Source organism: Vigna umbellata, chromosome 8 (assembly GCF_029865625.1).
Source record: "Vigna umbellata cultivar VRB3 chromosome 8, Vumbellata_1.0, whole genome shotgun sequence".
In the NCBI taxonomy this organism is placed as follows: domain Eukaryota; kingdom Viridiplantae; phylum Streptophyta; class Magnoliopsida; order Fabales; family Fabaceae; genus Vigna; species Vigna umbellata.
The window spans coordinates 4,639,823-4,664,292 of NC_142172.1; the positions used below are offsets into that span (position 1 = coordinate 4,639,823).

Below are 24,470 nucleotides of genomic sequence, written 5' to 3' on the forward strand. Positions count from 1 at the left end.
ATCATTGAAGAGTCCATGCATGTTCTTTTTAATGAAATAATGGACCTTGAGGAGAACCCTCTTGCGTCAAATAAGCCCATTTTGCAGGTGATGAAGATTATCTAAGGGAAGCACTTGGAGAAATGTATTTGAATGAGAATACTTCCTTTGAAGTTCTAAATGTGCAACAAGAAGTTGAATATAAAAGCTATCAACAACCACGAGGCCTCTCTATGGACAACATTATTAGAGATATCTCAAAATGAGTAACTCTACTAGACACAATTTGAACAATTTCTGCTTAACTATTGCTTTTGTGTCACAAATAGAACCCAAGAACATAGGTGAAGCTCTTTAAGATGACAAATGGTGTGTTTCTGTGCAAGAAGAGCTGAATCAATTTGAAAGGAATGAAGTTTGGGAACTTATTCCTAGAAAAGAACATTACCAAGTATTTGGTAGCAAATGGGTCTTTAGAAACAAGTTGGATGAAGAAGGAAATATCACAAAGAACAAAGCACGATTAGTTGCTAAAGGTTACTTCCAAGAAGAAGGTATAGACTATGATGAAACCTATGCACCGGTAGCCAGGTTAGAAGCAAGTAGATTATTACTTGCTTATGCCTCTTTGATGAAATTCAAATTATATGAAATGGATGTGAAAAGTGATTTTCTGAATGGTTTTATTAAGGAGGAGGTGCATGTTGATCAAGCTCCTTGTTTTGAAGATTTTAAGTTTCCTAATCATGTTTACAAATTAAAGAAAGCTTTATATGGGCTTAAATAAGCATCTAGGTCTCGGTACAAAAGACTTAGTACTTTTCTGATAGAAAATGACTTCTCTAAAGGAAAGGTTGATTCAAGCTTGTTAATTAAGAAAGTAGAAAGTCATATTTTGATTGTACAAGTTTATGTAGATGATATTATTTTTGGCTCAATTGATAACTCCTCATGTGAAGGATTTGCTAGCATAATGCAAGGGAAATTTGGAATGTCTATGATGGGGGAGCTAACATTTTTCTCAAGCTTACAGATAAAACAAATGAATGGGGAATCCTTTATTTCCCAAACCGAATACTGTAGAGAAGTACTTAAGAAACTGGGAATGGATACTTCCAAAGAAGCCAACACTCCCATGGGCACCTTGTGTTATTTAGACAAGGATGAATCAGGTATTGAAGTAAATCAAACTATGTTTAGAGGTATGATAAGGTCTTTGCTTTACCTTACAACCAATAGACCTGTTATAATGCAGAGTGTTTGTGTATGTGCTAGATATCAAGCCAATCCTAATGAATCTCACCTCATAACTGTTAAGAGAATTCTAAAATGTCTTAAAGGCACTACTTCCTTTGGATTATGGTATCCTTCTTATGCAACACCTAGTCTAATAGGTTATGTAGATGCTGATTGTGGGAGTTGTAAAATTGATAGGAAAAGCACTAGTGAAACCGTTCACTTCCTTGGTTATTCCTTAGTCTATTGGCACTCAAAGAAACAAGCATGTGTAGCCTTTGTCTACCACTAAAGCAGAATACATAGCTGCTGGAAATTGTTGTGTCCAAATACTTTGGATGAAACAACAACTTGAAGATTTTGATATCTTCCTTGATCACATTCCTTTAAAAAGGTGACAACACAAGTGAAATAAACTTAACTAAGAACCCCATAATGCATTCTAGAACTAAGCACATTGAAATTAGACATCACTTCTTAAGAGATCACATTCAAAAAGGTAATTGTACCATATAATACATTGACACAATTGTTAAATTGCTTTTGGTCGCCTAAAGCAGAACAAAACTGGTCCCCACTAATGTAGCATAGGGATGACCAAAATGTCAATCTTAGGACTCAACAAAATTAAGTTTTAAAATGTAGAGTTAAGTCTTGTACTATTTTATTTTTAATATTTACTAATTGTTATCTACAAGACAAGGTGGGGAAATAAATTTGAATTTAAAAGAAGAGAAATTTAACAAATAATGTGTGCTCCTATTTATATGAATCTACTGAATGCATGAGAAATGAAGAATGATGGAAAGAATTGGAAAGAATGGCTAATCCTAGAAGGCAGATGTGAGAAAAGGAATGATATAATGATGGTTTTGTACTAATGGATATAAGAGAAAGAATGAAGTAATGGATGCCTAAACAAATGCAAGAAATATTATGGATGTAGAATTTTTGACTCTGTTCTACTAAATGCAAATGAACTGGAATGAAGAATTTAGAAGTATAAACTAACCTAATAAACCTAACTAAAATGCCTAAACTACTACGTGTTACCAAGTATCATCAGAACCTAAACAACTCTCAACTAAAATAAACTCCTAACAACAACTATATCCTCTATCAACTCATAAAAGTTGCTAAAAGTACATAAAACCAAATGCCAAATCATAAAAGCAATATATGCACGAGAATTAAAAGTAACATCTAACTTCTAAATGATGAGACAAACAATATCAAATCAGAAACTGTAAAACCACCATTAAAACAACCATTCAATTATACAAAGTAAATGAAATTGCATTGTAAAGAAAAGGAAGATTACAGGAACAAACTGCAATAGAGGTGCGATCGAAGCCACCATGGGCTGTCACCACCGCAAGTGCTCAATCCAAAATCAAGGAAATGAAAGAAACAATATATTGAAACCACCATAGGCTGTCACCACTGTAATTGATCAATCCAAATCCAGAATCTATACTATGAAAAGTAAGTAAAAACCCTAAGAAAATCGAAATCTCTCACAAAGAACTCTTGCGCGGAGTCTGTTACCTTCCGCGTTACAATCCTCTAGACCGGAGTCTGTCACCTTCCACTTGATACCCTCAAAATTATTTACAAACCCCTCTTTTATAGGGTGAAAAATAGAGGTAGAAGTAAAAGAGGAAGACGACCTCTTCGACGCTTCGTGCTACATGATCCAACGGTCAACACTTCATCTTCTTCTATCTTCCTCTCTGACCATCTGATCATCTCTAGCAGTCAGCTCCGGTCAGGATCGCGACTTCATCTTCTCCTCTTTTTCGCGCATTCTCTTGCATAAGCTTTAACTAGAGGGAATGCTTCTGCCCAAATGAATGTCTCGAGTTATGCCCCCAAAACAGCAGCTTCCCTCTTCACCAAAACACTGTCGTTCCACTTAGGCCTAGATAGCGCAGCAGCTCACTGGCCCAGAATGTGCAACTCGCTACAGTTCAGCCCAAATCATACGCAACAACTTTCAGATTCAAGCAGCCTAAAAGAATCAAGGCCCAATCTTGAAATCAGCCCAATTGACCAGGGGTCTCACTGCAATAAAATTTATTAAAACAAAGGTCAATAAGTAAATAAGAACAAGGATATTTCAACAATTAAAAAGAATTAAAAGCAACATAAAGAAAAAGATTTTTATTAAAAGATTTTCTAAAAGAAACAATATTAATTTCATAATTATTTGCAAACACTCAACAATACTCCTAAAACGTATTTTTAACTAAAATTTTACAAAACTACAAATTTAAAGAAAATTCCTAAATCTAAGCTTATTCTAGACAATTAGAAACTAAATTAGACTAACATGGACTCCTAAGCACAGAAAAAGATGTAAAATTGAGGAGTTATCAACAATCCATCAATTACTAAGGTATTACCTAAGGATATATTTTATGGCCTTGGAAGAGATTTGGGAGTGTTAAATATGTCTTAGCATTGAAATTGAAGTCCATATTGTGTTTTTCGTGAGAGTTTATATGAATATGGGTTTTTCATACGGTCATAATGGATTATTGTTAGTGATAATCGATTATCAGTGCGTTTCAGGGAAAACTTTTTGATGCGATAATCAATTATCATTAGTGATAATCGATTATCAGTCGACATTATTTCAAAAAGTAGTCGTTGTAATAGTCTAAAACGACTATAAATGACTAGTTTTTCAATTTCCTCTATAATACTAACCCATAATCGATTAAAACCTACATTTGCACCTAAACTCTGCCAATATCAAGATCTACCAAGTTTTTCTCTCATTTATCCTACATCCTCTTTGCACTCTCCTCTTTCCATCTCCTTATTCTTCATCTCCATGGCTGATGTAAGACGGAAAATGCCTACTCGCTAAAGAACTGGAGGTTCTTCTTCTTATCGTCCTCGTGCTCCTCGACCAACAACTCTTTAAGGATGGATATTTGACTCTGAGAAGCAAGCTGAAATCTCTCATTTCTGGCAAAAAAAAGGAAAATCATGTCATGGAAATATGTCAGATTGGGATATTACGAATTCTATGGTTTCCAATTTCCCAATCTATTTGAAGCTCAAGGTTTGACAAATCTTGTCGAGCAGAAAGGATGCATCTATCCAGACCTTATCAGAGTCTTCTACTACAACCTCCGTCTTGTGATGGAGTTGCAACTACAAACGTCAAAGGTATACGTATCATTCTTGATGATGATATTTGGATTAGCATGGCTATGATGACCATCTGGGATGATACTGTCAAGGTTCATCTTGGCGTTGAAGAGTTCAATCATCTTCTCGCCTTTCAATAATTTCTTAAGAATCCTCAACAATAAACTGGTCGTTGACAACTATTGGTGGGAGGATTTAAGGTTGATGAAAGATTGATCCACTACTTGATAGTTTGGGTTCTGAACAAACCATGGTCAGTGTTCTGAACAAGACCTTCTCATCATTTAAGGTCTTTTAAATCATATTCACATTGATTGACCTTATCTTACAATATACACACTAGTACACTCAAAGGAATTGACATCGGTTACATTTGACCATAGGCACCGGTTTTTCAATCGGTGCATATCTTGACGAGGTAAAAGGTCTTTTCCTTATGCCTCGGTTGTGAACCGAGTTAGTATCTCGTCCTTTACTACCTCTGTTGGGACTTGAACCGAGGCAGTAGAATGGCTTTTACTTTTTTGTTTTGTTTTTTTGGCCAGACTTTATTCAGCTTATTGTCTCTTAGTAGGCAAATTCTTCCAACCCGCTGACTTGAAGTACATCTAATTGAAGTGATGAAAATCTTCACTCCAAGAACTCCATCTTCATTAGTTTTATCAACATCATTATCATCTTTCTGCACCTTGAATGCCGAGGAAAACAATCTATATAAATCAATGCCAACTTGACAAGCCATGATGTTGCAACTCCAAGCATGTGTCCTGTACAAAACAAAAAGAAAGTCATATTACACAGACTTCAGTTTCTCTGCAACCAAAACATCGTTGGCTTACTACAACCAAAACCAGAAACAGACTTACTGTACAAAGCATCGTTGGCTTACTGCAACCAAAACCAGAAACAGACTTCAGTTTCTCTGCAAATCAAAACGCAAAAGAGAAAACTCTACCACGCCACCGTCTCCTCGCCACCGTCTCCTCGCCACCGATTAAGGGTGTGTGTTCAACTGGCCCAATTTCTTCTCGCCACTGCCAATCCAGCCCAAACTCAAAACGAAATTCCCCTAACTCAAAACCCTAACTTTCTCAATCCCAAAAAAACTCCAAAACGCATTTCAATCCTTGCGCCACCGCCGTGTCCTGCCGCGCCTCCGCCTCACTTTCGTGGTGCTCCCGTTGCCTCCGCCACTGAGACGCCTACTGGCCGTGATTTCACATCCTCCTTCCTGCAACCAAAATACAACCAGAAAGAGAAGAGAGAAGAAGAAGAACGACCAATCACACCGCCACGAGCCACCACGAGCGCCGCTACGAGCCACCACAAACGCCGCCTGTCGCGCCTTCTCCACACTGTCGCCGTCAAGTCGTTGCCTCCGCTCAAGACGCATATCATCCTTGCTCCAACGTTCGGTCGTCTACGGTGAAGAGAAATGGCAGAAATCGCGAGGCAGAGGGAGGCACAGATGAAAGAAATCGCGAGGCAGAGGAGGCACAGGCGAGAGAAATGGGGAGACTGATGGACAAATTTATGATCACCAAAATATGATGTCACAAACTCGTTTAACAATCGGCAAGTATGACCGAATCGTTTCAAGTAATAAACTCGGTAAGACCAAGTATCATTCTCCCAAAGGACTCACGGCCTAGTTTAGTTATGTGATTTGTTGATTAGCTAAGACTTAAGAACGAAATAATTGGATTTTACTATGCAAAAGACGAAAATAAACATGTATGCATGAGGTTGATCAATGGCTAAAACAAAAGATAGACACTTTCAATGAAATATATTGATGAATATGTTGTTGGGGATCAATTTCATCTTATCCACTCTCATATATTTTAGGAATTCAACATTCAAGTCATCATTGTTAATGCCACTCTCTAAATTACCTTTCAAGAAGGCTTCTCCCTAATTACGAGTTCATACGATTCCTAGCATTCCTAATAATTAGTTTTTTTTAGCACAGGAGCTTAAGGCAACCAATATACTATTGGGAGAAATTCCCCGGATCTAGACTTCCCCGTACGTTCCCGTATCGACAAAACCAATAATCATGCATTGAATGAGTTAAACAAAGCAAGCATTGAGCAAAGAGGAAAAACCCTAACTAATGATGAAAGAAAGCATAAGTCTTAGATTAAGATGCAAGCACAAATTCCATATATGAGAGCTTCAAAAGATTACATTGATTCCCCAACAAACATACAAGGTTTAGTTCACCATATTCATGGTGAACCTAGATGAACAATAATGAAAGAATGAAAGATAAAACCCTAGAAAGGTGAAGAGGTAGCCTGAGCATCCAAGATCCTCCTTCAAAGGGGTGGAAGAGAGAGTGTTTGCTTCATCTTTGCCAAAGATACCAAACCCTAAGACATCTAGGTCTTTAAATAGGACATAAAAATAATAGAAAACGAGTCCAGGCCCAAACAGATCATTAAATCGCATAAAACTGGCCCAAAACTCGTCTGGTTGACTTTTTTCGTATTCTGGTTGACTGGTTGACTTTTTGGTTGACTGGTTGACTTTTCTGGTTGACTGGTTGACTTTTCTGGTTTCTGTTGACTTTTCTGATTCCATCTCTCTCCTTCTTCACTTCTTTCACTAAATTCACCTTAAAACCTGCACAAAAACACTGAAATCAAGCATAAACCTGTCCAGCTCTCTTATTTCTGAAAATATGGATAAAAGCATGATTTCAAGCTAGTTTCTAACTGTAAAGGTTGCTTTTTGTGTCAATTTTAAGCATGAAAATAACAGTTTTTCAACTGTTATCACAACCCCAAACTTAGAACTTTGCTTGTCCTCAAGCAAACAAGATGTAACTCAATCTTCAACCAATTCATATGATGGTTCACTCATTCAAAAATCCTCTTTTTCAAGATAAGTAACAACTTCACTCAAACTTATGACCAAGAGTTCAATCAATATGTGCACATGCTTTAGTGTTCACAAAGTCATTTAAATTTCAACAAATGCTATTTTTCATGAATGATCAATCAATTAAGCATGGATGTTCATGTGCTTATGGAATATTTCCTCACTAGGTAAAGTGTTTCACTCAACACACAAGTGTATAAGAGGTAAAGTGTTTCACTCATTCACTCCACTATCACAATGTTACATGAATCAACTTTGCCTTTCATTTTACCACAATCAAAAACATTCACAAGCATGCATCATCACAAGGACTTTTCAATGGCTTATAATGTGGCTGGACTAACAAGAAAATTGGTTTTTCTGGATCACAAAATCCTTGAGTTAAGAGAATCATAACAACACAATTTTTCTTATTCTTCCCAACTTGCCTTTGCATCTGCATTGAGCTTTGCTTCTTTTTTTTTCTTTTTCTTTTTCTTTGCATATTCTTACTTTTTTAGCTCTTAGCTCAATGCTTTTCCTTTTTCATGTTTTCCCAACAACCCCAAACTTGAACATTTAACAATACCACACAAGATTTTCTACTTAACTCAAGGTAAAGATTTTCAATCAAGGGTTTTCAGTGTATGTTCAAGGCTAAGGGTTCAAAGGATAGAACACAAAGTGTTCTCTTTTAGTGGGCTAACTTTATGAATTTGGCCAATAAAAAGGGTTCCAACAAACGACCTTGATCACATGATGCAAAACAAGCAATTGATTCAATCATAGAAAACCTGGGCAAAGTCATTCATGCTTTCAAAGTAATAACATTCAATCATACCAAAAACTCTGGAGCTCAAAACCTCACATATAAGCTCATTCACATTTGACATACACATCCTGCTTAATTTCACAATCACAATCATGATATCCTGCATTTGTTCACAAAGCTTGTGAATCACCTTTATAAGTATTTTAATGTGCACATCATCTCAACATCAATCAATCAATAAGCATCATTCAAGCATTACTTATCAAACAATCACAATTAATAGCAAACCATCATAACAAACCATGTTTCCAATAGAGTACATCAAACCCCAATCTAAAAACAAAAAAAAATAAGTTCAGAAAACTTAAACCAAACAAAAGCATAAGCATATGATAGCATTCATCCGTAAATGCTATCTCAGCTCCTCATCAATCTGAGCTGTCCTCTGTATCTTCCTCTTCTTGGATCTTATAGTCTTGATTCTTTTTGCCCGATGAGGAGGCCATCCCTACATCAAACATAATTCACAAAACCAAAAGATACATTGTTAAGCATTAGTAAACCATAATGAAGAAATCAGCCCCTTCAATGATGCTCTCTCCCAACCCCAAACTTAGATGGAAAACTAGTGAGCAAGTGAGTGGAAGGGAGATTTTCTAAAGAGGGATGAGGGAAAAGTTGTAAAGAACCTTTGAAAAGGTATGTAGGAGTGTGTGTGCAGAGAAGAGTCTGAAAAGAGAAACCAAAACACAGCTTAGGGTATAAAAATACCCTAATGGGCTCGGATCCCGCTAAGGGGAAACTACAGCCCACTCTGCGATAGTACCGCTCAGCGGTAAGTTGCCGCTCAGCGGCACTTTCGTGAAGTTCTCTTCTCCTTCTTTTCTTAACCTACGTGCCTCCTAGACATGCCCCTCACTGGTTCCCTGCAATTCAATGTTTAAAATACTTATGCAAACCCTAACTAAAATAAAACAAACAAAAACAATCAATCAACTGGGTTGCCTCCCAGGTAGCGCTTGTTTAACGTCACGAGCCTGACCCAAAGTCCACCAACACCCAGCAGTAGGTGTTTAAAACTTACCAACACCCATCAGTAGGTGCAAAATTTTCTCATCAACACCCATCAGTAGGTGTTACACACTTAGTATCCTTCAGTAGATACTTAACCACCTAGCATCCATCAGTAGATGCTATGTTCAGCAAAATATTCACAAAATCATGTTCAACAGATTAAAAATTACAAACCAAAATAAAATTAAAAGTTTTTTTAAATCACTGGGTTGCCTCCCAGCAAGCGCTCGTTTAACGTCATTAGCTTGACCCAGTAAAGCTCAAGTTCCTTCTTTATAGTTGATGTTGTCATTCCACCAACTCCTCAGCTGTTTCTTGTGAACTGTTTTGGCCCTTCTAGAATGTGGAGACTCTATCTCTATCATCTCCTTCTCTTTAAAGCCCTTCACAACCCACAACTTGTTCTTGATTCTTACAGGTGTGCCAAGTTGGAGTCTTCTTTTCTCCCAGTCACCAGGAATTTCTCCTCCTCTTCCAATCTTTTCTTCCTTGTGTACTTGAAACAACAAAAAATGGTTACCTGCAACCTTGAGATTTTCATCTTTACGGCTAGTCATGGGTGCATCTTGAAATGCAGCTTTATAACTAGCTTCTTCCTCCTATGTTTGCGTCTCATCTTTAAAGACGTCTATAACCACTCTCTCCTCCCTGTCCTGGAGCATCACTATACCTTCATTTACATCAATGATAGCTCTGGCCGTTTTCATAAACGGTCTTCCAAGTATGATAGGTATCTTCTCTGTCTCCATCTTCATCACCACAAAGTCTGCCAAGAACTGAAGTTTGCCAACACAAACTATAATGTCCTCTGCAATCCCACATGGCTCCTTTGAAGATCCATCGGCCATTACTAGATTAACCTTTACAGGTTTCACATTAACATTGCCGATTTGCTCTAGTAAAGAGTAAGGTATCAAGTTAACACTTGAACCTAAATCAAGAAGAGCTTTCTTCACCCTTTTCTTCCCTATGGTACAAGGGATAGAAAAACTCCCTGGATCTGTTGCTTTAGGAGGGAATGACTCTTTTTTAACAGTTACACACTCCTTTGCCTCATCATCTCTACGTCTTTTCTTTGTAGAGATGTTTTCACCAGATTTTGTGTAAACTGTGATCTGTTTTAAAATCTGTTCCCAAGGTGCATCATTATCCACCATCTTGAATAATTCTGTGAAGTCCAGTTGTTTCCCTTTATGGATTGGAAAAGGAAAAGTGCTTTTGCTCTCTATTTCTCTTCTCTCTTCTGTATCTAACTCAACTTTCTCATCATCAACACTCTCTACCACCTTGCACTCTTCTCTGGGGTTAACCTCAGTATTAGCCCCAAAATTTCTATTTGGCCTTTCTTCCACCTGTTTGGTGATCTGCCCCATCTGAGTCTCCAAATTTTTTATAGCATCTTCAGTGCTCTTTTGGGTAGACTCAGTTTTCTGTATGAAATTGTTGAGAGTTTCCTCCATCCTCATGGAACTTTCATTAAGCATAGATAACTGTTGCCATAAGGTGGGTTGCTGCTGCTGCTTATTATATTGACCAGCTTGCCCAGTTTGCCCTTGACCAATACTTGGGTGAGGTTTCCACCCCTGATTGTAGCTTCCTTGACGGTACTGATTGGTCATGTAGTTTACATCCTCTACGGCTTCAACTGGAAAGGCACATTGACCATTGATATGGTCGCCTCCACACAATTCGCACAACTGGGTTTGTACCTGTGCAGCAGTTTTCAACTCTTTGGGTAATTGTGCAAGAGTTTTAGTCAGAGTCTCCAGCTGTTGAGTTAGAATTTTGTTTTGAGCTAGCAGGGCATCATGTATCTGTAATTGGAGGACTCCTTTTTGCATAGGAGCTCCTCTCTCACTGTGCAGCTCATTATCACTAGTAGCCATGTTTTCTATAATCTCTGTTGCTTCCTCTGGAGTTTTCCATTTAATATTGCCTCCTGCTGAGGCGTCCAGCATCATCTTGGTTTGTGAACCAAGCCCTCCAAGGAAAGTTAAGACTACTTCCTGATCTTCAAAGCCATGCGTGGGTGTTTTTCTTAGCAAGCTTTTGTATCTGTCCCATGCATGCCCTAGTGATTCTTCCATACCCTGCTTAAATGAAGAAATCTCTTGCTTGCCTTTTGTCACCTTAGATTGTGGGAAGTACTTGTTTAAAAATTTTGTGACCACTGCTTCCCACTCTGTGAAACTTTCTTCTGGGAAAGAATTCAACCAAAGCTTAGCATTGCCTCCCAATGAGAAAGGAAACAAGCTAAGTTTGATAGCTTCGTCTGGCACCCCATTAATCTTGACTGTGTTGCAAATCTCATTGAAGGTAGTGAGGTGCTCATATGGGCTTTCATGAGATAACCCATTAAATTTGTTGCTTTTCACCAGTTGAATCAGTGCTGGTTTGACCTCCATATTAGCTGCATTGACTCTAGGTCTAGCTATACTGTTAAAGTGCTGAGGTCCAGCTATATTGGTGTAGTCAGCAAGAGTTCTTCTAACATTGTTGTTCTCCATATTTTCTGTGCTATGAACAGAACCTTGTGGTGATGATTGTAAGAGAGTTTCTGAAGAAGGGAAAAGTTCTCTAGATGTTCAGATTCTTCTCCTCCGTCTACTCTCGTCTAGACCTTCAAGCAGAGGTTCTGTTGTTTTCTTGCTCCTTGTTCTAATTGCTTCCTGCATGCACAAGAAAACAAAACCCTAGAAAAGATTTGTTAGCACAAAAAGATATAGGAGAAGATATAGATTCAGAAGATAAAAGATTCAGAGGATAAGATAAAATAATCTAAAATAAAATAAAATAAAATAAAATATAATCTAATCAAATCAAATCAAATAAAATAAAATCTAATCTAATCAAATCAAATAAAATCTAATCTAATAAAATAAAATAAAATCAAATAAAATAAAATCAAATCAAATAAGATAAAATAAAATAAAATAAAATCAAATCAAATAAAATAAAATCAAATAAAATAAAATCAAATAAAATCAAATCAAATAAAACCAAATCAAATAAAAACCGAAAAAATAAAAACAGAAAATAAAAACAGAAATTCAAAATTAAAGTCAAAGATAATCAATAATCACACAAATTAACCAGTTAAACCAGAGTCCCCGGCAACGGCGCCAAAAACTTGATGGACAAATTTATGATCACCAAAATATGATGTCACAAACTTGTTTAACAATCGGCAAGTATGACTGAATCGTTTCAAGTAATACACTCGGTAAGACCAAGTATCGTTCTCCCAAAGGACTCACGGCCTAGTTTAGTTATGTGATTTGTTGATTAGCTAAGACTTAAGAACGAAATAATTGGATTTTACTATGCAAAAGACGAAAATAAACATGTATGCATGAGGTTGATCAATGGCTAAAACAAAAGACAGACACTTTCAATGAAATATATTGATGAATATGTTGTTGGGGATCAATTTCATCTTATCCACTCTCATATATTCTAGGAATTCAACATTCAGGTCATCATTGTTAATGCCACTCTCTAAATTACCTTTCAAGAAGGCTTCTCCCTAATTACGAGTTCATACGATTCCTAGCATTCCTAATAATTAGTTTTTTTAGCACAGGAGCTTAAGGCAACCAATATACTATTGGGAGAAATTCCCCGGATCTAGACTTCCCAGTACGTTCCCGTATCGACAAAACCAATAATCATGCATTGAATGAGTTAAACAAAGCAAGCATTGAGCAAAGAGGAAAAACCCTAACTAATGATGAAAGAAAGCATAAGTCTTAGATTAAGATGCAAGCACAAATTCCATATATGAGAGCTTCAAAAGATTACATTGATTCCCCAACAAACATACAAGGTTTAGTTCACCATATTCATGGTGAACCTAGATGAACAATAATGAAAGAATGAAAGATAAAACCCTAGAAAGGTGAAGAGGTAGCCTGAGCATCCAAGATCCTCCTTCAAAGGGGTGGAAGAGAGAGTGTTTGCTTCATCTTTGCCAAAGATACCAAACCCTAAGACATCTAGGTCTTTAAATAGGACATAAAAATAATAGAAAACGGGTCCAGGCCCAAACAGATCATAAAATCGCATAAAACTGGCCCAAAACTCGTCTGGTTGACTTTTTTCGTATTCTGGTTGAATGGTTGACTTTTTGGTTGACTGGTTGACTTTTCTGGTTGACTGGTTGACTTTTCTGGTTTCTGGTTGACTTTCCTGATTCCATCTCTCTCCTTCTTCACTTCTTTCACTAAATTCACCTTAAAACCTGCACAAAAACACTGAAATCAAGCATAAACCTGTCCAGCTCTCTTATTTCTGAAAATATGGATAAAAGCATTATTTCAAGCTAGTTTCTAACTGTAAAGGTTGCTTTTTGTGTCAATTTTAAGCATGAAAATAACAGTTTTTCAATTGTTATCAGAGGCAGAGTAGGCGCAGGCGAGAGAAATGGGGAGGCAGTGGAGGCGCAAACGAGAGAAATCGCGAGAGTGCGATATTGGAAGAAGAATAGTCACTGTTTTAACCTAAGGGCTACGACCTCGGTTATAAGCAAACCGATGCCTAAACCAATTAACTGTACGAAGCAAACCGGTGCATATATCATTTTAAAAAATTTAAAATTTATATTATATGTCTCGGGTTACTGACAACTGGGGCAAAATCCATTGGATTTTTTAGCTGACACGGGCTTTTATGCTTCGGTTGGCCTTCTAACTGAGACAATAATATCTATAGGCATCGGTTCCTATAGAACCGAGGCATATAACTACTAAATATTTACATAAATGCCACCGCGCTGTTATACGCTTCGGTTTCAGTAAAACCGAGACGTATATAGCGAGTTAAAAAAGCTTTTTTTTACTAGTGACACCATGTTGAAGGCACAAAAGTACCCAGTCTACCATCTTCCCTATGCCCTCCTTATATCTCGCATCCTTGAATACAAAAGGGTAAATGTCAGAGGCGAACATACTAAAGCTATTCAAGCTATTGGTTTAGAAATTTGAGAAACCACTTTGCGCCAAATGGGATTTGTGGCTCATGGTAATATTTTTCTCCACAAAGATGAAGTCGATCAAGATGATGCAGATGAAGATATTGATGCTCACATGACGGAACCAGTAAATGAAGTTGATCCATCTGCAATTGGTCCTTTAGCCATTCCTTCCTCCTCATCTTTATCCATGGAAAAGTATTTTGCAAATATCTCAAGGCAAATGGAAGAGATGAGTATGCTTCATCAAACAAGGCATGAAGAACTCTTTGAGATGCATCAATCTCATTACAACTATGTTACTGAGCATCTTAAAGATTTTGATATTAGGCAAGGAAACATTGAGGATCGTCTCAACCTTCAACCTCCTGATCAATCACTTAGTCCTACTGAGCACCAACAATGTTGGCCCATGATCCAATTTGGTTCTATTTAAGGGTTTCTACAGTCTAGGGTTCACATCTTTAGATGGCTGAAGCATATAAACACATTTTTTGACCCTTTGGAGGAATATTTGGCATGCGAAAGCTTTCCTTCTCACTTTCTAGGGTTTGCTTTCATTCATTCTTCCATTGTAACCCAAGGTTCTCCATGACAATGAAGAACTAAACTCATTTGTTGTTGGGGATGATGTAACCTCTAAACTTTCATGTATTTGAATATGGTTTAAACATTTTATGCTTATTTCATTGAATGTTAGTGATTTTCTCTTGTTCTTAATGCTTGTTATGTTTTGGCCACTCATAACTTGATGTTTGATTTATTTGAGTATTGGAAACTATCTTATGAATCATGATCTAGAGAATTTCACCCAAAGGGAATATTCCCTAGGGATATGACGTTTGGTTGTCTTAAGCTTCTTTTCTTAATGCGGAATTGATTGTTAGTGTTTTCAAGGGATTGTTGTCTAATAATCAAGACTAGGCTTTTTACGTCGAGACATCGGGTTCTAAGTAATTTAGAAAGTGACATTAACATTCCAATGAAGAAGATGAATTCTAATATGCATGAAAGTGAAGTAGGTGAAATCTAACCCCAACAACATCATCATCTCATATTATCAATTTCATCCATTCATTATTGCATCAAGCCTTAATTGATCAATTTGCATTCATATTTACGTTTGTTGCATTTGCATATAAACACCAACAAATTAGCTTTTCAGTCTTGATTAATTAAGGTATTACACAATTATTAAGTAAACATGAGTCTCTTGGGAAACGATACTTGGTCTTACCAATTTTATATTACTTGATACGATTTGGTACACTTGCTAATGTGTTAACAAGTTTTTGGCGCCGTTGCCGGAGACTCATGGTCATACTATACTTTTGTGTGATTCTTAATATGTTTAGACTTTTTCTTTAATTTTTATTTTATTTTTTGTTTGTTTTATTTGTTTGGGCTAATTTGGTGCTCTAGTGTGGTGTTCTATAGTGTATGCAGGACAAGGTTCGCACTAGGAGCACAAAACTATTTGAACCTCTTCTTACTGGTGTGGAAAATAGTAGAAGAAGAAGGAAGAAAATGATTTCCAGAGAACTCTTTCCTTCTCCTGAGACTCTCCAACAACCTTTTACATTATTTGATCAGGAAACAGGAGATATGGCTGACAATCATAAGGGTAGACGTACCCTAGCAGATTATGCAATAGTCACAGGTCCTCTTCATTTTAATAGCATTGCAAGGCCAAGGGTTAATGCCGCAAGCATGGAGATGAAGCCTGCTCTCATTCAATTGGTGAAGAGCAACCAATTCAATGGATTAGCTCATGAAAAGCCATATGAACATCTGACCACGTTCAATGAAATATGCAATACAGTGAAGGTTAATGGTGTGCCAGATGAGGCAATTAGACTTAGCTTGTTCCCTTTCTCTTTAGGAGGCAATGCTAAGATGTGGCTTAATTCATTCCAAGAGAATAGTTGCACTAAGTGGGAAGATGTGGTGGTTAAGTTCCTAAACAAATACTTTCCTCAGTCCAAGGTCAACAAAGGTAAGCAGGAAATTTCTTCTTTTCAACAGGGCATGGATGAAACTCTAGGTCAAGCGTGGGATATATTCACAGACTAAATTGATGCTGGATGCCTCAGCTTGAGGCAATATCAGGTGCAAGACTCCAGAGGAAGCTTATGAGTTGATTGAAAATATGGTCGGCCAATGATAATGAGATGCATAATGAAAGAGCTCAATTTCAACCAAAAGAAGTTCTACAATTACAATCTCAAGATACTATGTTGGCTCAGACAAAAATAATGACTCAACAATTGGAGACTCTAATGAAGAAAAATCTCTCAATTGCCTCAAGAATTGGAGAATGTTTCTCAAGCTCAACATCAACTTTGTGAGTTATGTGATGGAGATCATATCAATGGACAATGTGCCATGCAAGCTATTACCTAAGAAGAAGTCAATTTTATGGGTAATCAGGGCCACCAAGGTAACTACAACCAAGGGTGGAAACCTCACCCAAGCATAGGTTAAGGGCAAGCTGGACAATTCAATAGACCACCACAACACCAATGGCCACTACAAGAAAAATCATTATTACATACCGCCAAAATCCGTATATAACATCAAAAATCCGTATATAAAATAATTTTACATACGAATTATATACGGATAAAAATCCGTATATAAAAAAGGCGTAGCTAAGTTACATACGGAAAAATCCGTATGTAAATTACATACGGATATTATATACGGAAAAATCCGTATATAAGTTACATACGGATATTATATACGGATAAATCCGTATGTAAATTACATACAGATATTATATACGGAAAAATCCGTATGTAAATTACATACGGATATTATATACGGATAAATCCGTATGTAATTTACATTCAGTATATACATATGTATCTATTGTTTACAACATATTTAATTAGATTTATTTTTTCTAATAGTTATATAATTAATATTAAAATTTTTACACATTAAAACTTCTCATAAAATTATAAATAATTACTACCAGATTATAAATGTTAAGAATTTATAATATATAATTGTGTTGAAAATCAAATAATTAAAACATGAAAATTTTATTTGAATACTCTATAAAGAGAGTTCAAAGAAATAAATACAACTACTTAATATTAATATCTCATAACACTCAAATTCAACTTTTACAATAATTTAAATCTAAAACAAACAGGTCCTTGTATAACATAGAGTTGAATATTAACTTAAACTATAATTTACACCTAAAACAAAATCAAGTCCTGACTTAGAAAGAAACTCCAAAGCAATTGCTGATAGCTCTGCAAATGTTGCACATATAATTATTGGGTGGAAGACCTTTTTCAAGTTTGATAGCAATCTGAAAACAAAGGGATAAGAAAAGGCATAATTATAGTTAGTTCTAATAAAATGCAAATACAATGTTGCATGACAATATAACATTTTTTGTCCATCTAAATGAGCCATCAAAGCAATCAGCCACAGAGGTTGCTAATGCTGTGAAGAATCAAGCCAAAGAACTTGAGTATAGAAAACAACAAAGAAATGCATACTGCACCAAAAATGTGGCTGGAAAATTGGAACAGCAGTGTGCAAAACAAATGGCAGTGTATCAAAGGCTCCAATGATATGTCAAACAAGTTTATCTCATCAATTTTGATGTGTACAAACACTTAGACAGCAAAGAATCACACTGTAGCAGCAAATCAGTAGTCCACTTCCAAACTTAAGCAAAAATGATGGTTTAGAAGGTGATTTTGCATATAGGTTCAAAATTCACCAAATGAACAGTGCACACTAATTTCAAATGGTAAAATAAACTGATTCAAATGGTTACAATGCACAAAAACAGCCAGAATCAACAATTCACACATGCTGTAACCAAAAATGAAACACAAAAGCACCAAATCTACACCAGATTTTGAAATGTGGCAAGAAAATTTAGAAACTGCAGTGGTGAAAATGAGCAGCAGGGATTCAAATGTGTAGAGGACACTTCCAACAAGTTTGTATCATCAAATGGCATATGTTGAAGCACTTAAACAGCCAAAGCAAAGTGCATATCAGTTTTTCAGTGGTTGACTTCCAATTTTAACAAAATTTGGTGGTTTGGCTGGTGTATTTTCGGATAGGTTCAAACATGACCATATGAACAGTAAGAACAAGTTTGAAATGGTCAATTGTATGTGCACAAACCTTCAAACACCACAGAAGCACACAAAATCTCAAAATCACTTTTGTAGTTGCCACTTATGCAGCAAAATTGGACAAAACTGCACTAGAAATTAAAATGCAATAGATTCAAAACTGGATGGATCAACAAGATAATGATGACAGTTCATTATGAACTTACAAGATAACTAACAAGCCTAAAACCAATCCAATATCATTTATGAATAATGATTATAAACGTGATCTCAAATTCCATTGACAAATAATGATTATAAACTAAAATCATTGCCTTTATAGTTCAACTTACCTTGATATGTTGCGGCTTGGACCCATATTAGCTTGCAGAAGATCACTTTGTCACCATTTGCTGGTTGACATGCCTGTAGTAAAAAAAATAAAAAGTTACTAATTTGATTTTTTATTTTTAATTTAATAAAAAATAAAGAGTTTACGAGTTACCCACTTTATCTCACTTTTATTAGTCCACCATATTGATTCTAAAACCACCAATATAAACAAAATTTTGAAAAGTTACGAATCGAACATAATAGTAATCTTGACTCACTTTTAATATTTAAGCAACTCTAGTTCCTTCTATTCTTATTATTCATGGTAGATTTTTTTTTTTATCTAAAAAAGTAAAATTTATAATTATAATAAAGTATTTAGGATATTCTAAGCCTTTTATGATATGTACAATATTGTAGGTAGACAATAATTTCAAAATCCTTGCTTGCCATAGGATAAAAATATCCTTATCTTGTATGTGATAATATTTTATGGGTTTAATAGTATACATTATATGGGAATCCTAAATTTGAAATAGCTTCTAGTTTAGAAATGAGGTAGTGCTCATTTTATCTTGTCTCTTCATTAACGTGAGATGTCATGACTTACTTGGATTTACTAGTGACGTTTAGAAAAGTAAATTACAATGATTAAATGCTATGTTAAAGTTTATGGGTTATGAGATGTGGGGGGGACACCATTTTATCGGATTAGTTTCAAGCTATACAGATTGTCTTTTTTACTATTTGAATTCAACATGTATTTTTCCTTTGGACTTCTATATTTATAATCCAACACTCTCACAATTTAATTCTAACTCTGGCAATTATAACCTATATAGTGAAAAAGGTGGATTTTAAGATTAGGAGGACAGACAATTGTCAATTGGTTAAAAGGTAACTTTTAAGATATGTGGAATTATTCCATGCATTATGTTTGAGTTAAGATATTAGAGGAGATTAATTATTACGGATTTATAATGGAAAATTTTATCACCAAATGCTTTGATTAGATTTCTTTTAATATTCTCAGCCAGGACATGAGTTCCAAGCAAGGAATTACCTCACTATTTTGGGAGCATATTGGCATTTACGGGCACAAAAAGTTGAGCATATATGGGACCATCTTCAATTTCTGCAAATAATTAGAAACATCATTTTGTCTTTATATATTAAAGTGATAAGTTTAAAACATACTTCACATAAAACCCTTAAAATAAAAAAGATGAAAATAAAGTAGCATAAGAATGAATGATTTTGTCCTTTCATCACATGAGGAATGTACTGGACAAAGGAACACCACTACTTTAGAATATAGCATTTAAATTAGAGAAAATAAAGTAGAGCAAGAAGTAACATAATTTCATCTTTGGTGTGTTAAGTACTTAGGGTTATTTTTAAATATATGTTCCAAATGATGCAAGGTAATTTAACATCATGACAATTATAGATCACCTTTGAAAATACTAGTAAGATTACAATTTCTGGGAGCCCAATCTCCACACATTTTGCAAGCTACAATTAAAGAAGAAATAATCAAGAAAGTGTAAATCATACCAGTTATATAATTCATAGATGAAGGAAAGAAATAAGAAATAGTTCTTGCTGCAAATATCAGTATCACAGGAAAGCCCAACTCATAAAGCCCAAAGCCTGACAGAGCAACCAGGTGAACTACAGAGAGAGGGCTTAAGGACCTATAAAAGCAAAACAAATTACTCACCAAAATTATTTGCAGAAAAATAACTTGCAGAATGGTAAAAATCCTATCTATCAGTGTAATTGGAATTAATCATGATCACTAACTGAGAGTTATCAAAAGGAGGGATTAGTACATTTCTAAAAGAATTAGAGCTAGCTGTGGTCCAAACAAGAAAAGGAGGGATTAGTACATATATTTCACTAACTCACGACATACAAAAAAGTTTCCTATATATAGGAAGCTGAAACAGAAGCTGACATAACAAAGTATTAGGAAAAAGACAAATGAACATCACAGCAAAGGAGTTCAACAACCAATACAAAATATAAAAATAAAAAAAAGAAAGAAAATTTTAAAGAAAATAAACATATAGAAACCTTTCTCGATTATATATCTTTCAACAAATTCAATTGGCTTTTCATCTTCGGAACTAGCTCTTTTATCTCTTCTTGATGTCCTTTCCACATACACTATTTCACACCTATAATCCAGATTACCTCTGCCAAAAATTAAACAAATAATATTAATTTGCCGAAAAATAGAACCAATAGAAAAGATAAGGAAAAAAAAGAAGAAATGCAAAGAACACTCAAATATTAAAAGGCAAAGGAATAGAAAGCTCAAATAATTGAAGTGAATTGAATGCTATGTAAATTCTTTCGATTTATCAAATACTTTTAAACTCAGTTCTCTTATTTTTGGTAGCTTGGCAATCATTCTTTTATACTCACACCAACTCCTACATTACCTATTCTTTTCACTCTTCTTCACTGCTTTCCCATCCTTCATTGAGTCGTTGGTCGAGGCATTTTTTAATCACTATAACTTAACTTATCTGATGCATAGAATACACTGTAAACTATCAAATTCATCCTTATGAAAGAGTTCGATGTTGTAAGGCAAAAGTCAATAGCTTTTTCCTTCTTTCTCGCGTCCTCCTTTTTCACGGAGAACTTTTCATAACTTTCCCGTCTAATGAATCATTGATTTTGGAGTCTTTTGCCTGGAGCAGTTCTTCTGCCTATGCAAATTCTGTATAGGAAAAAATGAAGAGGTGTCATCAAGAAGATTGAAGATTTTTAGGTTTGTAAAAAATGAAGAAATGGTGCTTGAAAATTTTTAGGATTTCTTACATTGGGAAAATAAGAGGAAGTACAGGAATTTTTGAAGCTCATCTTGAGTGATGTATCCGCTTCCGCTTCTATCATAAAAGAGCAAAAAAGTTGAATCAAAGTTCAAAATTAAAAAGTGCCTCTCCCTGCTATGGTCACACTCTAAACTAAAAGTATAAGGCTACATGACAGAATGTGCATAAGGCAACATGACAGAATGCCCCGCCCTGCTATAGTCACACTCTAAACAATTAAAATCCTCCCTTCCACTATTGAAACATGTTTCCAATTCACTTCTACATCTCGACACAACCTTTGCTTCTAATTCAATCTTGAACTGATTATGTATAACTTGATTCCTTGCTTATAAGTTACACTGACCCTGATGTGGATGAGAACCACAATAGATCAAAGTGTAAAAAAACACAACTTGTGACAAGGGTCAGGCACATAAAATGGTTTAAATCAGCTTAATAAGTAGAAATGGGTGGCTGCCATGGTGAAGCAGCAGCCTTCAAAACAGAAATTGGGAGAAATTGATACAAACCAATCTCTCCCCATTACATAATTCCATGAACATTCATACAATCATTTCATCAAAAACCTAGAGTGCATTTAAGCTTCTCCTACGAATTTCATCAAACATGTTCGTAGAGTTTGTTTCTCTTCACATTTTAGGTATTGTTATAGATTGGATTAGTTTACATATCCACATCTTATACATTCTCATCATCACTCTATACATAGCATTTGCATTTAAAAATTAGAATAGAACAAAACAAGAAACATTCTTGCATTTGTGATTCATTTAATAATATTCTCAATCACAAACGCATAAAACAATACATACCTTAAAAGCCCTCTGAATCTTCCCTAAACGCAACATCGGTAGCACAATGGAGATCTCCTAAAAATGCACCACAAGAATCCCATAAAACTTAACAAGTGACAATATACCAAACTTTCTTCATCAAATCAAATGCTACCTAAACCCTATAGTTTTTAAACATACAAGACAAATCAGCAACACCAAAAGAAATAGAGAAAATAAAAATAACCACCATGATATTCGATGATAATTCGAGAAAACAGAGAAAGAATTTGAAGAAGCACATATCCTTATAGGAGCAGCGTAGAAAACGGGCTTGGAGCATTCCAATTTGAAGAATTTGAAGAAGCACAATTCCTTGTCGAGGCGCAAGCAGTACTTACGACTGCCGCGAATGAGGTTAAAGATGGTGAGGCAGTTGTCACGAGCAACGATGAGGGCGCACTCACCGAACGGGTGCAGAGCGAGGTCATTGATAGCGGCATTCCGATGGACGAAGAGCGTGGTAAGATCGGCGAAGATGAGGTTGCAGGAAAAAGGGAGATTGAGAAGGGCGTAAAAGGAGAGGACGGTGATAGAGTTAGAGTGTTGGTTGAGGGAACCGAGGGAAGAGGCAGCGGAGAGGTCGTAGAGGTAGATGGTGTCTTCGTCACACTCCTCGCTCTCCTTCCAAAAACCCTAGGGTTTTTTAACCATGGAGGCAAATGAAAATGTCCAAGCACAAAACAACCAAAACCTTCATTTTAAGTTTTACTTTTTATTAATTTTTAATAATTTATTTTAACATTCCGTATATAATATCGGTAGATAATGTATTTCCAAATTACATATGGATTTTAAATGGTTATATACGGATAATATTCTTAGATAAAATTCCCGCCTAAACGCGCCAATATTATATACGAATTTTATATACGGAAATATCAGTAGATAAAATCCGTATATAAAATCCGTATGTAACTTACTTTTTATGATCCGTATGTAAAATCCGTATGTAATATCTGTGTTACATACGGATCAAAATCCGTATATAAATATCAGTAGATAATTTTACTTTTTCTTGTAGTGGGCAACCATAACTCTCCTTATATAAAGGGACTACAAAGCTAGAGGATACACTCCAACAATTCATGCAGGTGTCAATCTCCAATCACAAAAGCACTGAAGTTGCCATTAGAAATTTGGAGATGCAGGTTGGCCAATTGGCTAAAACGTTGGAGGGGAAACCTGAGAAGAATTTTGGGGCTAATATTGATGTTAACCCTAAGGAGGACTGTAATGTGATTATGACTAGAAGTGGTAAGATGTTAGAGGAGAGAAAAATTGAGAGAAAAAAGAAATATGAGTTGAGTGAAAAAGAAGAGATGAGTAGAGAGAGAAAAGAAGAGGAAGAGAAAAAGAAAGAAAAAGAGAATGGAGAGGTTGAGGTAAAACAAGAAGAGAGAGAAAGGAAAAGTAATTGAGAATCCCCTTCCTTATCCTAAAGTTCAGTAAAGGAAGGAAAAAGAAAAAGCAATTTGGGCGGTTCATGGAGATCTTCAAGCAATGGGAGATTACTACACCCTTGACCAAAGCACTGCAGTAAATTCTTGCTTATGCAAAACACTTGAAGAAATTCCTCAACAAGAAAAAGAAATATTTAGATGAGGAGACAATTGATGTGCAGGGTAATTGCAGTGTCATCATCAAAAATTCAAAGATTTGGGACGTTTCAATATCCCTTGCACCATTGGCAATCATGACATAGGAAAGGATCTAGTTGATTTAGGGGCTAGCATAAATCTGATGCCCCTATATATTCTCAAGAAGATTGGTGGTCAGAAGCTCAAACCTACAAGAATGATCTTGTAAATGGCAGATAGATCCATCAAGCATCCTTATGGTGTAGTAGAAGATGTTGTGGTACAGATTGATAAACTCCAATTCCTAGCTGATTTTGTGGTGACGGAGATGAGGGAAGATGTAGAAATCCCTCTCATTCTTGGAAGACCATTCATGAAGACAAAAGGTTGTAATTCATGTAGATGATGGAGTTTTAACATTAAAAGACCAAGATGTAGAGGTGACTTTTAATGTCTTTGAAGATGTACAACCAATTCAAGCAACCCAAAGAGAGAAGCACGCCAATATCAAGAACCCTTCAGCATAAAGAGGTCAAGCTAGTGACGTTAAAGAAGTGCATGCTGGGAGGCAACCCAATTTTCTAAATCTTTCTTTCAATTTTTTGTTATTTGTCTGTGTTTGTTGTGTTAGGATGATCTAGTATGCATCAGGGATGCGTTGGTGGATGAATGGTTATGATGTGCATAAGGAGCTTTGATTATTTTAAGTGTGGGATGCTTAAGC

The 24,470-nt window shown here is 35.8% G+C and overlaps 1 long non-coding RNA gene across 3 annotated transcripts; it reads right to left on the reverse strand.

Moving 5' to 3' along the window:
* Window positions 1-17,129: 17,129 nt before the first annotated feature.
* On the reverse strand, window positions 17,130-22,823 carry LOC124826121 (uncharacterized). Of its 3 annotated transcripts, none has more exons than XR_015781437.1 (9): window positions 22,357-22,823; window positions 22,146-22,202; window positions 21,317-21,384; window positions 20,932-21,215; window positions 20,561-20,682; window positions 19,937-19,996; window positions 19,545-19,616; window positions 18,502-18,574; window positions 17,130-17,382 (listed from the first exon to the last, which is right to left on the reverse strand). It is a non-coding gene; the product is annotated as an uncharacterized LOC124826121 (long non-coding RNA). The 3 variants fall into 3 exon arrangements; XR_015781439.1 differs by lacking the exon at window positions 19,937-19,996 and adding an exon at window positions 20,039-20,178; XR_015781438.1 differs by having other exon boundaries at window positions 19,937-20,178.
* Window positions 22,824-24,470: the final 1,647 nt, after the last annotated feature.